At 38.8% G+C, this 15,912-nt stretch overlaps 1 protein-coding gene and 2 pseudogenes across 1 annotated transcript in view; 1 reads left to right on the top strand and 2 right to left on the bottom strand.

Moving 5' to 3' along the window:
* ZDHHC9 (zinc finger DHHC-type palmitoyltransferase 9) overlaps positions 1-15,912 on the top strand; it is an 85,542-nt gene that overhangs the window by 19,140 nt on the left and 50,490 nt on the right. The gene's annotated exons all lie outside the window — the stretch shown is intronic.
* On the bottom strand, positions 8,275-9,176 carry LOC100688376 (annotated as a pseudogene).
* Positions 10,326-11,108, bottom strand: LOC100684607 (annotated as a pseudogene).

The raw sequence follows: 15,912 nt of genomic DNA, 5'->3' as shown, positions 1-15,912 counted from the left end.
TTAAGGATCTTCTCTTTATCTTTGGAATTTGCAAGCTTAACTATTAAATGTCGAGGTGTTGAATGGTTTTTATTGATTTTAGGGGGGGATCTCTCTATTTCCTGGATTGAATGCCTGTTTCCTTTCCCAGATTAGGAAAGTTTTCAGCTAGGATTTGTTCAAATACATATTCTGGCCCTCTGTCCCTTTTGGCGCCCTCGGGAACCCCAATTAAACGTAAGTTTTTCTTCCTCAGGCTGTCGTTTATTTCCCTTAATCTATCCTCATGGTCTTTTAATTGTTTGTCTCTTTTTTCCTCAGTTTCCCTCTTTGCCATCAACTTGTCTTCTAGGTCACTCACTCGTTCTTCCACCTCGTTAACCCTCGTCGTTAGGACTCCTAGTTTGGATTGTATCTCATTCAATTGATTTTTAATTTCTACCTGATTGGATCTAAATTCTGCAGTCATGAAGTCTCTTGAGTCCTTTATGCTTTTTTCTAGAGCCACCAGTAGCTGTATAATAGTGCTTCTGAATTGGCTTTCTGACACTGAATTGTAATCCAGATTTTGTAACTCTGTGGGAGAGAGGACTGTTTGTGATTCTTTCTTTTGAGGTGAGGTTTTCCTTCTAGTCATTTTGCTCAGTGCAGAGTGGCCAAAAACAAGTTGTATTGGGAAAAGGAGAAAAAAAGAGGAGAGAAAGAAGGAAAGAAAAGAGAAAAAGAAAAAAGGAAGAAAAAAAAAAGAGAAGAAAAAGAGAAAGAAAAAGAAAGAAAGGAGAAAAAGGGTGGGGGAAGGAAACAAATCAAAAAGCAAAAAAACCCCCAAACCAAACCAAAAAAAAACAAAAAACAAAAAACAAACAAACAAACAAACAAACAAAAAACCCAAAACCAAACCAAACACGGGGTGTATCTTCTGATTCTGTATACTTTAAGTCCCTTGACTTCCTGTGGAACTTGTCCGTCTACTTGGTCTTCTGGGGGAGGGGCCTGCTGTGCTGATTTTCAGGTGTTAGTACTTGGGGGAGCTGCTCAGCCCCCTGCCTGGTGCAGGGCTCAGTGGGGGTTGTTTACCCCGTGAGGCCCCAGGAGGAACAACCCCAATGGCGGGGCCAGCTCTGGAGTCCTGGATTCAGCTCCCGCAGTAACTACAGAGCTCTCCGTCTGCAGGGGCCTGGAGGCTCCGGGCAGGGACGCTGATCTGCTCAGCTCGGGGCAGGAGCGTCCTCGCTGTCCTGGGCCCTCCCGGCCTCTGCCTTTCCCGGGGGGAGGCTGGATCCTGGGCTGTGTCTCCGCGCCCAGTGCTCCTGGGCCTGCGCTGTTGGATTCGCGCTCCCGGCCGTGCAGCCCCCTCCGCGGAGCCTCCGCCCGAGCCCCTCCGCGCTGCTCCCGGTCCCGCCGTGCACGCTGCAGCCCTTAGGGAGCTCGGCGCAGTCTCCCCGGCGTGCAGGTGTCTGTTAGTGTCCCAGGGAGCCCAAGGGCATCCCCGCCCTCCTGGGGTCCTGCTCCAACTCCCTGGGAGTCCCTTTCTGCCCGGGAAGGTTGGTGCAGCTCCTGCTTCTCCGGGACGGGGCTCTCCTGTCCTGGGGACACTCGCCCCAGCCTTAGCCCGGCTCCTCGCGGGGCCCCTCCCCCTTGGATGCCTTTTGTTTCTTTATTTCTTTTTTCCCCCCCGTCTTCCTACCTTGATAGAAGCGCGAACTCTTCTCACTGCAGCATTCCAGCTGTTCTCTCTTTAAATCTCAGGCCGAATTCATAGATTTTCAGGATAATTTGAAGGTTTTCTAGGTAATTTGGTGGGGACAGGTGATTTGGCGACCCTACTCTTCCGCCGTCTTGCCCCTCCTCCCACATCTTTTTTTTAATAAAGATTTTATTTATTTATTCATGAGAGACACAGAGAGAGAGGCAGAGACATAGGCAGAGAGAGAAGCAGGCTCCATGCAGGAAGCCCGATGTGGGACTTGATCCTGGAACTCTGTGATCACACCCTAAGCCAAAGGCAGACACTCAACCCCAGGCGTCCCTACACTACATCATCTGCTTTATCCATTCATCTGTCAATGGACGTCTGGGATCTTTCTGTACTTTGGCTATTGTGGACATTGCTGCTTGTTCTATTAATTATTGAGAGTAAGATATTAGAGACTATTCTCCCTTCAGTGCTGTCAGTTTTTGTATCATTTATGTTGGAACTCCTTTGTTAGGTGTGTATTTATAATTGCTAAGTCTCTTTATCACAATAAAATGTAATTTTTTCCTCTAACATTATTTGTGTTAAAGTCTATTTTATCTGTTATTTATTACTTGTGGTAGGCAGTATTCTAAAGATGACCCCACAAGATTCCTGTTCCCTTCTTATTCATTGAGATACTAATCTGGATATTGTTAAGAAATGATCAATTTTCCAGATGTAATCAAAGCCCCAAGTCAGGGGTGTCTGGCTGGCTCACTCGGTCGAGCATGCAACTCTTGATCTTAGGGCAGTGAATTAAAGCCCCACATCAGACGCAGAGGTTGCTTAAAACATAAAAAAAATATTTGAAAAGCCCCAAGTCAGTTAATCTTATACAAAGATTATTTAGGTGGGCCTGACCTAATCAGGTGAACCCTTTAAGACTCCCCCCCCCCCCCCCCCCCGGCTGTTGCTGAATTAAGTTGACAAAGATTCAATGCACAAGAAGAATTTGAAATTCTGTTGCTTGCTTAAAGATAGTAGGGACAACGTATCAAGGAAATGGGGACCTTAATTTTATGGCTGCCAGGAATGGAATTTCTGCCAACAACATGAACTTGGAAACAGATTCTTTGAACTTGGAAACAGATGCTGTAGTTAGTTAGTTAGTTTAGAAGCAGATTATTCCTTAGGGATTCTAGATAAGAAACCAGCCTGTCCAATACTTTGATTTTTGCTTTTTGAGTCCTTAAGCAGAGAACTTGCCTGGTCTTATGACCTGCAGAACTGTAAACTAATAAATGGTTATTCTTTCAAGCTCCTAAATTTGTGGCCATTTGTTACACAGCAATAGCAGACTAATGGGTTGAGATAGCTGTTCCAGCTCTCTTATGGTTACTTACAGTTTGCACAGTATATCATTTTCTATCCTTTCAAACTATCTGTGCCTTGAATCTAAAGTGTCTCTCTAGACAGCATACTGTTAGGTCCCTTTTCAAAGTGAGTTCCCAGCCCAGCATGGAACCCAATGTGGGGCCTGAACTCATGACCCTGAGATCAAGACCTGAGCTGAAATTGAGAGTCGAATGCTTAACTGATTGAGCCACCCGGGCACCCCAGGTACCATTTTAAAATCTATCTGATCATCTATTTTTATTTTAATGCTTATTTCATTTACATTTCATATAATTATTGATTATAATATAAATGTAATTTTAACTGTCATTTTGCTATTTCCTATGTCTCATGTATTTTTTCTTCTCTATTTCTTCCTCCTGCCTACTTTTGCATTAAATAGATGTTTTCTAGTGTGCCATCTTATTTCCCTTTATTTACTCTATTTGTTGAATTATTTTCTTAGTGGTCGATCTGGGGATTACAATATACATTTTAACCGAAAACAATATACTTCACATTAATCCTAACTTATTTCCGGTAGTGTACAGAAATGCTTTAATATTGCTCCCTTTCCTCTCTCTTCCTTTGTGCTATTATCATATTTGTTACACTTTATATATTCTAAACCTGCCAATATTTTAATAATTATTGTTTTATGCAGATGGCTTTTAAATCAGTTGTGAGAAGTAAAGAAAAATATGTTTACATTGTATTTTATGTTTTCCTATGTAATTACCTTTATTGATGCTCTATTTCTTTGTGTGGATTCAAGTTACAATTTCTCTTCAGCCTGATGAACTTCCTTTTTTTTTTTAATTTCTTGTAAGGCAGATCTGATAGTAATTAGTTCTCCTGAGCTTCTCCCCTGCACTGGGAATGTCTTTTTCTTTCTTTTTCTTTCTTTCTTTCTTTCTTTCTTTCTTTCTTTCTTTCTTTCTTTCTTTCTTTCTTTCTTTCTTTCTTTCTTTCTTTCTTTCTTTCTTTCTTTCTTTCTTTCTTTCTTTCTTTCTTTCTTTCTTTCTTTCTTTCTTTCTTTCTTTCTGATAGTCACACACAGAGAGAGAGAGAGGCAGAGACACAGGCAGAGGGAGAAGCAGGCTCCATGCACCGGGAGCCCGATGTGGGATTCGATCCCGGGTCTCCAGGATCGCGCCCTGGGCCAAAGGCAGGTGCCAAACCGCTGCGCCACCCAGGGATCCTGGGAATGTCTTTTTCTGTGGGGCCTTCATTCTTTATTTTTTAAAAAATTTTATTTATTTATTCATGAGACACACACACACACACACACACACACACACACACACACAGTCAGAGACACAGGCAGAGGGAGAAGCAGGCTCCATGCAGGGATCCCGACGTGTGACTCGATCCTGGGACTCCAGGATCACTCCCTGGGCTGAAGGCAGGCACTAAACCACCGAGCCACCCAGAGATCCCCATGTTGTCACCATATTTCATTTCATTTTACTTTTTAAAAAGATTTTATTATTTATTCATGAGAGACACAAAGAGAGAGAGGCAGAGAAACAGGCCTAGGGAGAAGCAGGCTCCATGCAGGGAGCCCGACGCGGGACTGGATCCCGGGACTCCAGGATCACGCCCTGGGCGGAAGGCAGGCGCTAAACCGCTGAGCCACCCAGGGATCCCGCCTTCATTCTTTTTAAAGGTTATTTTGGTGGGTATAAGATAATTTTTTTAATAACAGCATTATTGAGATATAAATCATATACGATTAACTCAAAGTGTTCAATGGTTTTTAGTATACTTAGAGTTGTGCCATCAACATTAGAACATTTTTATCACCCACAAAAGAAACCCTGTACCCTTTGCAGTCACATCCCCATCACCTACCCTCCCTCTGGCTCCACCAGCCCCAGGCACTACTAATCTACTTTCTGACTTTATGTATTTGTCTCCTCTGGACATTTTATATAAATGGAATTATGCCATATGTGGTATTTTGTGACTGCCTTCTCACATATATTCAAAGTTCATCCATGTCAGAGTATATATCAATACTTCATTTCTTTTTATGGATGAATAATATGCCATTGTTTGGATATACTACACTTTGTTTATCCATTTATCAGTTGATGGACAGTTGAGTTGCCTCCACTTTTTGGCTATTATGAATAATGTTGATATTCATGTACATGAATTCATGTACAGGGTTGATATTCATGTACATGATATTCATGTACAATAAGAATTGAACATTGAAAAAGAACAAGAAACAACTTGAAAAGAACAAGAACAACAAGGTTGTTGATATTCATGTACATGAATTCATGTACAAGGTTGATATTCATGTACATGATATTCATGTACATGATATTCATGTACAAAGTTTTATGTGGACATAGGCTTTAATTTTTCTTGGGTATATCCGTAGGGGTGGAATTCTGAGTCATATGATAACTCTGTGTTTAATCTTTTGAGGAACTGCCAAACTGTTTTCCAAAATGGCTGTGCCGTTGTACATCCTTATCAGTGGTGTGTGAGGGTTCCTATTTATCCACATCCTTAATACTTGTTACCTGTCTTTTTGATTATAGCAACATCTGTGTTTAAAATGGTATTTCTTGATATTTTGTAATACATTTAGACATTTAAAAATTTGAAATATAATATTATTTTATCACTTTTTTGTTTTACAAATTCTAAACTTAAAAATTACTGATATTAATATTTCAATATTAGTATTTCAATATTAAACAAAGAAGGATCCCAAACTCTCATCTTTGCTCTGAATATTGCAATAAATAATTGCACTTTCTTTTAAAACCTTGCATGACAAATTATATTCAGAGCTTAGAAATAGGGAACAAGGGAAAACCTTTTCACTACTTGTGTATTCCATCTGCAAAAATAATGAGAGCTCTGTAACTCATTCCTTCTTTGTGCTGGCTGTTAGAAAGCTTAAAGCTAGAGTTTTTCTTAGTCACAAATACTTGCAAAACTATTTAACTTTTATTTTCATTTTCTATGTTGTGGATGTTGCCTTTATGCCTCTAAATTCAGTTGCACTCCTTCAGAGGGAAATAAAGTATAAAGAAGTAAATAAATAAATGTTTAGTAAATAACTCTTGATCTGTACAGCAATCTCAAGGTGGTAGTTAGGGTAAATATTCCCAGCTTTCTATATAATGAAAGTGAGGCAATAAAAGGTGATTTACTTAGAGTCAGAAGCTTAGAAGTGGCAAAACTGATATAAGAACACAGATCTTCAAAAGTCTCCCTTTTCACTACCCTATCAACATTCTATCACTGTGTTTAAGACAGACATATTTTGATATCTGGAATGTATTCTAAAGAAGCCCCTGCAGAACTAACACTTAAATGTGAGGGATCCCCATGGTAATTAATAGGCCATCACAATAATTGAGATAATTTTAAATGTTCTTCAATTCAATCCCTACAATGGCCTACCTCTGTAAGATAGAAAAAAACCTTATTTTATTCTTCAGTGATGATCTCTGATTATATTTATTACTAATATTAAGATTATCAATTTGTTGCTAATACTAAGAAAGATAGTGTAAAACATTAAAATCTAATATTTGATAATATGAGCCATAGTATCCAATATCTATAGTTAGCTTAAGAATATGAGAAAATATTTCCAAACAGCTCCAATGTAGAGTGATTTATATGAAGTGACTTTATATTTCACTACACTACATTTTGTAGTCCTATAAAAGAATTATTTGGCTATATGGAATTTATGCATTCTCCTTAAAGAAAGTGAATAACTATAGATATAGCTTTAGAAATGCATTTGGTATTCATTACTGGTGATACTGAATAGATTTTAGGTTTTAGTGACAGATACAAAGTGAGAACACCATTAACTAAAAACTGTACTATTGGGTGATTTCTGGGAATTTAAATACACTTATGAAGTTGAACAAATAAATTATGTGTGTATTGAAGACCTATGTGATGGTTACAAAAATAGTCGAAATATGAATGAATAGGAGAGTTTAATAAATTTTCCTGTTTTTAGAAGTTATTTTATTCTTTAATTTTTTTCAATTTATATTTATTTATTTGAGAGAGCGAGGAGAGAGAGAGAGAGAGAGAGAGAGAGCATGAGTGGGGTGAGAGGCAGAGAAGGAAGCAGGCTCCCATTGAGTAGAGAGCCCGATGTGGGGCTCAATCCCAGGACTCCGGGATCATGACCTTGAGCTGAAGGCAGAAGCTTAACTAACTGAGCCACCCAGGCGCCCCGAGAACTTATCAATTTTCTAAAAGAACTCTCTCCTAAAAAAAAAAAATAACTCTCTCCTATCCCCATTCTATCTCCACTTCTAGACTTGAGTATTGTGTACATTTGCCAAGTTTGGTTCAAAAAATAAGGTCATTTCTATAAACTAATAAACATCACAAACATGACTTAATTCACCATGTGCTAAGTGGCAGGACCTTGTAGTTGAATACATATTGATTTTCTAGAATGGTAAGAAACCTTAGAAGTAACATAGTTTGCCTCAGTCATTTTACAGATGCAGGAAATAGATGAGGTAAAGGGACTTTCCCCATATCTCCCAAGTTCATGGCAAAGTAGGGACTATAACCAAGCTGATTCCTGATTGAAGTATATTTCCTCAATACTGTGATATTTCAAGTCAAAATTTATTCTTTTTCATTTTTACTTTTTTATTTTTATCAAGTCAGATTTTAAATGCCATTGATTTACCACTTTGTTTAAACTTTGGGCTAAAAAATGAGCATGATATAGACTAAAATAGAAAAAATTTTGGTGAACTCAGGTTTTTTAAGTTTTTATTTATCTTTTGAACTCACATTTTTATTTTTATTTATTTATTTTTTAAAGTTGGCTCCAAGCCGGGCTTGAGCTCCCAACTCTGAGATCAAGACCTGAGCTGAGATCAAGAGTCAGATGCCTAACTGACTGAGCCACCCAGGCATCCCAAGTTCACATTTTTAGATTACAGCTGACAAAAAAAAAAAAAAAAAAAAAAGATTACAGCTGACCAGAAACCAAATGAAATAGCAATGTTACTTATCAAAGCATATCATGGAGAAATTATTTAAAGCAAGTATAACGATGACAACCTTCAGGTTCTCTAGGACTTTTTAAGAATCGCAAATGCTGCTATTAGATATATTAGAGTCACTAAAATTACTTTCTAGAGTAATTTTTGAAACTAAATTACTAAAAATATTATTTTCACGCAGATAAAGGAACAAACATCTGGAAGAGGAGCTAAAGAAGTTTTAATAGCTCTTTTAAAAAATCTATTTAATTCCCTAAAAAATGCAGTGAATGCTAACTTCACAAGTTGAGTACCTATGAAGAAAGGGAAGAAATAGAAATCTATCCGGTTCTGTAATCACGGATTGAGTTTTGGAAGATGGTTTGGTTTTGTAATCTTTTTTGCTGGTACCTTCTTGGCATTTACTATCTTCTGATTAGCTGAATTATATCTTCCTGTTTTCACATGATTCTCTTTTATTTTCTGAAGTTGATCCATCTGTTGCCTTTTAGAAACTTGGTGTGAGCCAGAGAACTGAGACATTTCAGCTAGATATGTACGGCGTTCATCATTGGTTTTGTTGTAAGCCTTTGACTCTTGTTCCAGTCTAAGTGCACAGTTTTTCACTTGATTTTCAAGACTCCTTTTCTCTTTCTCCAGCTGTCTAAGTAATGCATTTAAGGATTCCACTGGCATTCGCTCATAGACACGAATAGAAGATAGTCTATCTGAAGGATTTCCATGGATTTTTTCCATTTTCTCTTTGAGCGTAGCAATTTGCTTTTCTAGATGATTATTTAGTTCAAGTTGTGCCTCATAACGAGTTTTCCATTCACTACCTTCATTGTCAGTATTGGGTTTGGCTTCTAGTTCCGCTATCTTGTGTCTTATTTCAAGTATTGAAAGCTGTACTAAATCTCTCATATAGATTTCTTCCAATAACTCCAGTTTAAGGCAGTCAATGCTCATATCTTCAAAGTTGTCCTCTCTTCTGTCTCCCATGGTGTCAGGTCAAAGACCTTCCACACCTTCCCCTCAGCACAGCTTACAATAGAAGACCTGAAGGGACACCCAGAAACTTGGGAGAAGAAAGTGTTGTCATGAACTGTTGCCATGGTGACCTGCCTCCTAGAATTCTTGACAGTTTCTTCCCCAGCACTTTGAATATGTCATAATACTACCTTTTTTCTCCATTGTTTCTGATGACAAGTCAGTTGTTAATTTCATTGTGGTTCATTTGTATATCACATGTGATTTTCCTCTTGCTATTTTCAGATTTTCTCTTTGGCTTTCAACAGTTTGATGACCTCTACCTCTCTAGCTATAAATATCTTTGAATTTGTTCTACTCAGAATTCATTGATCTTGGATGTAGGTTGGATGTAGAAAATCAACTTGGATGTGTAGATTAACGTTTTTCATCAAATTTGTGAAGTTTTCACTCATTGCTTCAAATACTTATACTCCTATTCCTTCCTCTTCTTTTCTGGGACTCCCATTATGCATATGTGTTGTGTTTGATGGAGTCTCTCAGGTCTCTCTCTTCGAGGTTCTGCAGTTTTCTTCATTCTTTTCACATGTTGTTCTTTAGACTGGATAGGCTCTATTGATCTACCTTTGGGTTCACGGATTCTTTCTTCTGTCAGTTCAAATCTGCTGTTGAACCCCTTGAGTGAATTTTTTCATTTCAATTATTGTACCTTTTAACTCTAGAATTTTTATTCATTTCTTTTAAAAAAGATTTTATTTATTTATTCATGAGAGACATACAGAGAGAGGCAGAGACACAGGCAGAAGGAGAAGCAGTCTCCATGCAGGAAGCCTGGTGTGGGACTTGATCCCAGGACTCCGGGATCACACCCTGAGTTAAAGGCAGACACTCAACCCCTGAGCTACCCAGGTGTCCCTATTCATTTATTTTTTATAATTAATATCTCTTTATTAATGTTCCCTATGTGATGAGCCATTGTCATCATGCATTCCTTTAATTTTTTAAACGTGGTTTCTTTTAGCTCTTTGGACATATTATCAATAGCTTATTTGAAGTCTTTATGTACTAATACTATCATGGAGGCCCTGCTGCGGACAATTTATATATTATACAGGCAAAAAATATATATATATATTATACAGGCTTATAATTTATATATATTATACAGGCTTTTCCCCTTGTGTATAGGCTATACTTTTTTCTTTGTTTTATTTATTTATTTGTTTATTTATTTAAAACTTTTTATTACTTTTATGTACAGAAAATTCAACAGCATCCACTCAGCTCAGTTTGGTGGCCAGTTATTTAGCCTTTGCCTTTTGTAACTTGGCAATGAGAGTCATCGAATTTGGACGATGCCTCCCCAGTGGCGGTGGATTTTCTTGTATCTGTCATTATAATTGGTCCTGATGGCTTCCACCAGCTTAACCAGAGCTCTTTTGTTTTCTAAGTTATACTGTGTGAAAGTGACAGTGGTGTAGGTCTTCCTGTGGACCAGATGCCGCAGCCTGGCCTCCCCCTTGATAATGCAGTAGGGAACCCCTGTCTTACGACACAGGGCAGGCAGACAGTCAGCTCAGTGGGATCCACATCATGTGCAGTCATTACCAGCTGGACCTTCTTGTTTCCACCAAGGTGGTGACAGTATTAACCTCAGCTCAAAGACAGGCAGCCTCTTAGTGGGGACATCCCCTTTGCTGGCAGCTTTCTTCTCAGTCTGGGCCAACAATCTCTGCTTCTTCTCCTTCTTTGTCTCTGATCTGTGTTTGTGGGCTAGCTTAAGCAGTTGAGTAGCTGACGTTCAAGGCCTGGGTGAACTGGTTAATTGTGGGAGGCACTTTTAGATGTTTATAGAGAAGAGCCCTTTGTTGCTGCAGCCAGATGTAGTAGGGCCATTTGACAAAGTAGGCAAGGTCCCTTTTGCACTGGATGTCCTGTCCGATGCCAAAATCCTTGGGACTTTTCTCAAATAGGAAATTGACCACCTTCTTGACCTCCTTCTTATTCATAACAGCAGAGGCTGGGGCCATCTTCTTCCATTTAGCCTTCTTTCCTTTCAGCATCTTGGATGGCTGGAGAGCTATTTTGATTTTTTGTGTTGCACTATGTTCCTTTGTTTTTGCTTAGAGATAATGCTTGGACTAATTTTCTAGTGTGCATCTCCCCTGTAGTATGTGACAACTGGAATCTTTGCTCAGTTTTTTAAAAAAAATCTTGTTCTTATTTTTAAGCCTAGCCATCTAGGTTTCACCCTTGGGTCATCATAACTTAATGATTAGTCAATTATTTGTCAAAGATTTTGCTTAAATACTTTGAGCCAGCAAGGTTTCCACCTTTTTCCTAGGGAATCTGTGCATGTGTTGGTATACTCATTCTAAGTTCAGGCAGTTTACAAGTCTTCTCTGGTTTATACTCTTTGCTTGTATAGGGCCTAAGGTCAGCCATCTCTGATCTCCCGTGAGCATGTGTGCAGCCCTTTGTATGCACACAGCCTTCCAGATCCTCCAGAATATAAAGTCTATTCTGTCTAATATTCATATAGCTATCCTGACATATTTTTTAAAGATTTCTATTTATTTATGAGAGAGAGAGAGAGAAAGAAAGAGAGAGAGAGGGAGAATATGCATGAGCATGATTTTTATTTATTTATTAGAGAGAGAGCAAGAGAGAGAGGGAGGAGCAGAGGGAGAGGGAGAAGCAGGCCCCCAGCTGCGCAGGGAGCCCAACTCATGACCCCAGCCGAAAGCAGATGTTTAAGTGACTGAGCCACCACCCAGGAGTCCCTCTCCTGATATATTTTTATTATTGCTTGCATGATGTGTTGTTTTGCCATATGTTGCTTATTTTTAACCATTTTGTATTCTTACACTTAAAATGTAGCTCTCACAAGCAATATATGGTTGATTTTTTCATATAGTTGGACTATGTCTGTCTTTCTTTCTTTCTTCTTTCTTTCTTCTTTCTTTCTTTCTTTCTTTCTTTCTTTCTTTCTTTCTTTCTTTCTTTCTTTCTTTCTTTCTTAGTAAGCTCTACATCAAATGTGGGGCTTCAACTCACAACCTAGAGATCAAGAGTTGTGTGCTCTGGGATGCCTGGGTGGTTTGGTGGTTGGGCGTCTGTCTTCAGCTCAGGGCGTGATCCTGGAGTCCCGGGATCAAGTCCCACATTGGGCTCCCTGCATGGAGCCTGTTTCTCTCCCTGCCTGTGTCTCCGCCTCTCTCTCTGTGTCTCTCATGAATGAATAAATAAAATATTAAAAAAAAAGAGTTGCATGCTCTACTGACTGAGCCAGGTAGGCACTCCTGGACCATTTCTTTAATTGGAACTTTAATAATATTTAATGTAATTATTGACATATCTAGGTTTATTTCTGGCATCTTTATTATACCTGTTCTTTTCTTTTGTTCCTTTCTTGTCTACTTTTGGATTTATGAAGTTTGTTTTATATAAACTTTCTTTTTTGAAATATTTTTAGATTTACAGAAAAGTTGCAAAGGTAATACAGAAAGTTCCTGTAAACCTCACACTCAGGTCCAATTTCTCCTAATTTCAATTTTCTGGGATGTTCTCATTTGTTGTAATTAGGAAACGAACATTTCTCCATCTTTATTAACTGAACTTCAGATGTTATTTGGATTTCAAGAGTCCAAATAGTCTGCTTCAGGATCCAGTCTGTACTACCACATTGCCTTTAGTTGTCGTGTCCCTATAGTCTCCTCTGATTTGTGACAGTTTCTTAGTCTTTGTATTTCATGACCTTAACAGGATTTGAGCAAGATTGACCAGGCATTTTGTAGAATGTCCTTCAATTTGAGTTTGTCTGATGTTTTCCCATGGTTGGATTAGATTATTGGGTTTTGAGAGAGTGTATCCCAGAGATGAAGTGCCTTTCTCATCGCATCATATTGGAGGGTACATGCTATCAACATGACTTATCATTGGTCCTATTAACCTTGATTAAGATGGTGTCTGGGGGGATTCCTGGGTGGCTTAGCGGTTTGGCTCCTGCCTTCAGCCCGGGGCGTGATACGCAGTCCCGGGATCGAGTCCCGCGTCTGGCTCCCTGCATGGAGCCCGCTTCTCCCTCTGCCTGTGTCTCTGCCTCTCTCTCCCTCTGTGTCTCTCTCATGAATAAATAAATAAAATCTTAAAAAAAAAGACGGTGTCTGCCAGGTTACTTCACTGTAAAGTTACTATGTTTTCCCCCTCCCATACTCTGTCCTTTGGAAGTGAGCCACTAAGTATGATGTATTTTTTATTATTCTACTTTCCATCTTTTAGTTTACTAGTAATACATTCTTTTGTTTTTCTTTTAGTTGTTAACCTAAAAATTACAACATGTAGTATTGACTAGAACCTACTGTTACTACTTTTACCACTGCTTAGTGTAAGAACCTTTCAATTCTTTAACTCTATTTATTCCCTTATAAATTGAGCTGTTGTTGTATGCTGTTAATGTTATAAATTTTAATTCATCATGTTTTTAACTTCATAAGACATTAAAAATATTTTGAAACAATCTCAAACCTACAGAAAAGTTTTAAATACATTACGAAGAATTTTTTGCCTGAACCTGTTATGAGTAAGTAACTGGCATGATGTTCTATCATTTCAAAATAGTTTCATGTGTATTTCCTAAAAAACAAAGGGAATTCTCTTAAAAACTACAATATAACCATCAAATCAGAACATTAACATTGATATATCACTATTATCCAGTACCCAGATACCCATTCAAGTTTTACCAACTTGCCAATAACATCTTTTACAGCCAAAGAATCGAATTCAGAATGAAGCATTGCAATTGGTTGTCATGCCTATTTAGTGTCCCGCAATCTACAGTAGTTGCTCTGTTTTTCCTTGACTTCATTACTTTGACACTTAAAGATTATGCCCCAGTTATTTTGTAAAATGTCCCACAACAAGATAAACTTGTGTTTATCTGATATTTCCTCATGATTATATTTGGTTTATAAGTTTTTGGCAGGAAACCACAGAAGTGATGCTTTGTTCTTTCATTGCATTAAGTTGATGTCTTCCAGGCTTCTCGACTGTAGGGTGATTCTTTTTGCCTTCACAAATATTAAGTATTTTGTGGACAGGTTCTTTGAAACTGTATATCTGTATAACTGTATATCTATATCTATCCCCAGTTCCTCATCAAACTTTTCATTCATTCATTTAATTTTTATTTTTTTAAATTTTTATTTATTTATGATAGTCACAGAGAGAGAGAGAGAGGCAGAGACATAGGCAGAGGGAGAAGCAGGCTCCATGCACCAGGAGCCCGATGTGGGATTCGATCCCGGGTCTCCAGGATCGCGCCCTGGGCCAAAGGCAGGCGCTAAACCGCTGTGCCACCCAGGGATCCCTATTCATTCATTTTATTATGCACTCATGACTTCCTACTTTATTTAATAGGTCTTAATCTATTACTATCATTTACTATGATGGTCTAATTTGGCCAATGGAGCCCTTTTAGGTTGGCTTCTGTGTCCTTTTGATATTTCCCCCATTACTCTTTGAGCACTTCTTTACTTTTAGGGACAAAAAGAAGGTTCAGGCTCGTCTTATACTTTCTGTGCCCCCGTCCTAGGATTAATCTTTTTTCCAAGGATCCCTGGTTCCTTTTAATGGAGGTTAGTATTTAGAAACCAAGATCTGGGCACTGGGTTTGCTCACTGTCATTAAAGTTGTTATGGACTGAATGTTTTTTTTTAAGATTTTATTTATTTATTCATGAGAGACACAGAGAGAGGCAGAGACACAGGCAGAGGGAGGAGCAGTCTCCCCACAGGGAGCCCAATATAGGACTCGATCCCAGGACCCCGGGATCACGACCTGGACCAAAGGCAGATGCTCAACCACTGAGCCACCCAGGCACCCTGGACTGAATGTTTGTATCCCCACAAAATTCATATGTTGGAGCTCTAATTCCCAATGTGTTGGTATTTGGAGATGAGGCCTTTAGGAGATAATTGGGTTTAGATAAGGTCATGAGGATGGAAGATCAGTACCCTTATAAGAAAGAGGAGATACAAGGGTACCATGAGAAGGTGGCCATCTGCAAACCAGGAAGAGCTTCTCACCAGAACTTGACCATGCTGGTGTCCTGATCATAGATTCCCAACCTTCAGAACTATGAGAAATAAATTTCTGTTATTTAAGCCTCCCAGTCTATGGCAATTTATTATAGTAATCAGGCTGCTGCTGCTCCCAAGCCCTCTTACTAGGTTAAAAGGGGGAAATCTGGCTCCCAATTTTTCTTAATTCTTCTATAGGCAATTAATCTTCTATAGCTGTGATTCTCCATTATGTCATTTAATTTCATGAATGTATTAATTACATTTATTTTAAAGTCTATGTCTGAGAACTGTGGTATCTGGGTTTTCTGTGGCTCTGTATCTATTGTCTATTTTTCTCCTGATTTCCTTTTCTTTCTTTTTTCCCAGTAGGCTCCATGCTAGGCATAGAGCCCAATGCAGGGCTTGAACTCATGACCCAGAGATCAAGACCTGAGATGAGATCAAGAGTCAGATGCTTAACTGACTGAGCCACCCAGGTGTTCTGTCCCTATTTTCTCTTGCTTTTCGGCCAGTGGTTACCTTTTTGCATGCTTTATGACTAGTGATTGAATGTTGGACCACATATAAAAAGTTAAAGAGATAATTTGAGGTGCTGGTTGATGCTATCTTCCTCCAGAGGGGGTTTACTTTTTACTCTGACAAGCACTCAGGATAGGGATACATCACCTTAATCTGATTAGAGATTGGTACTGGGCTTCCATCTTTATGAGAGCTGATCTTTTTCCCATTCTCTTACTTCTGGGTTGTGGCCCTTTGGGGGATTCAGCTGAAATTCTGTGGT

Source organism: Canis lupus, chromosome X (assembly GCF_011100685.1).
Source record: "Canis lupus familiaris isolate Mischka breed German Shepherd chromosome X, alternate assembly UU_Cfam_GSD_1.0, whole genome shotgun sequence".
Classification (NCBI taxonomy): domain Eukaryota; kingdom Metazoa; phylum Chordata; class Mammalia; order Carnivora; family Canidae; genus Canis; species Canis lupus.
The sequence above is the reverse complement of the archived record's forward strand: the minus strand, read 5'-3'. Positions and strand labels throughout refer to the sequence as shown.